Source organism: Cyprinodon variegatus, unplaced genomic scaffold (assembly GCF_000732505.1).
Source record: "Cyprinodon variegatus isolate N-32 unplaced genomic scaffold, C_variegatus-1.0 Scaffold120, whole genome shotgun sequence".
Taxonomy (NCBI): Eukaryota; Metazoa; Chordata; class Actinopteri; order Cyprinodontiformes; family Cyprinodontidae; genus Cyprinodon; species Cyprinodon variegatus.
Window position 1 is genome coordinate 1,369,187 of NW_015150573.1, and position 963 is coordinate 1,370,149.

The 963-nt window shown below is 37.0% G+C and overlaps 1 protein-coding gene across 1 annotated transcript in view; it reads right to left on the reverse strand.

The window, feature by feature from the left end:
* Positions 1–963, reverse strand: part of arhgap12 (Rho GTPase activating protein 12) — a 95,202-nt gene that overhangs the window by 9,717 nt on the left and 84,522 nt on the right. The gene's annotated exons all lie outside the window — the stretch shown is intronic.

Consider the following 963-nt stretch of genomic DNA (forward strand, 5'->3'; position numbering starts at 1 on the left):
CAGATGCATTTGAGATATCAAAAAAGTACTCCAGAGTGTTGTTCAGCATGGGGGTGAGTAGAAAATGAAGGCTAATCATGTTTTGGGTGTATTATTCCTTTAATGTTCCAGACAGATCAAACAGGATCACCAGACGGAGGAAGAAATATTTCCTCCGTATCTCACATTGATTTTTATTGCCACTAAGAGAGGAGTTTTCAACACCAGGGCTCCGTTTCATGAAGCAGGTTTTCTGAAAACTCCAAGTTTTCTAAACCTGAAATAAGAGAAACTGAGTTTTCCGTTTCTGTTGCCATGGTAACATTCTCCCCAGAGCTAACCTGGCCAGTAGCAGGTTATGTTTAGTAAACTCGGATTTTCCTCCGTCTCAGCTCTCCTTACAGCCAATCCCGTTGTTATAGTTCCTCATATAGTCCGATTTTTGTCGTAGATTTGTCATAAAATAAATTATTTACTAGGTGTTTTAGACACATTAGGTTCTATTATGATCTTATTGAAGGATGCTCGGCAAAATGTTAAAAAGTTCAACTGAAACATCATTAGTTCATTTTTTTTAAATTTTCTTTAGTCCAACTGCTTTTAATTTTCTTTCTTATTTCTGCATTTTTTTTTCTTCTACTTTCTCTGATTCTGTTTTATCTTCCTACATTTTAATCATGTAAAGCACTTTGGATTGTCTTTGTACTGAATTGTGCTATATAAATAAATTTGTCTTGCCATTAAGCCAGATTCACTTTGTTATTATAACCTATTGAGCCGCCTGCAAGCACAATCTGAAGCTAATCTATGGGACTGATAACCGCTAATAATGGCCATTTATTGGGATATCCACCTGAACTGACCGTTTTTCTTTCTTTTTTCTGTCTTAATGTTGGCAGTGGGCTTTAGGTTGCCCTGCGAGGGTTTAAACCTGGGTTTAACCGGAGACTAAGCCATTCTCAAGCACATATCAAGGAGCTCATT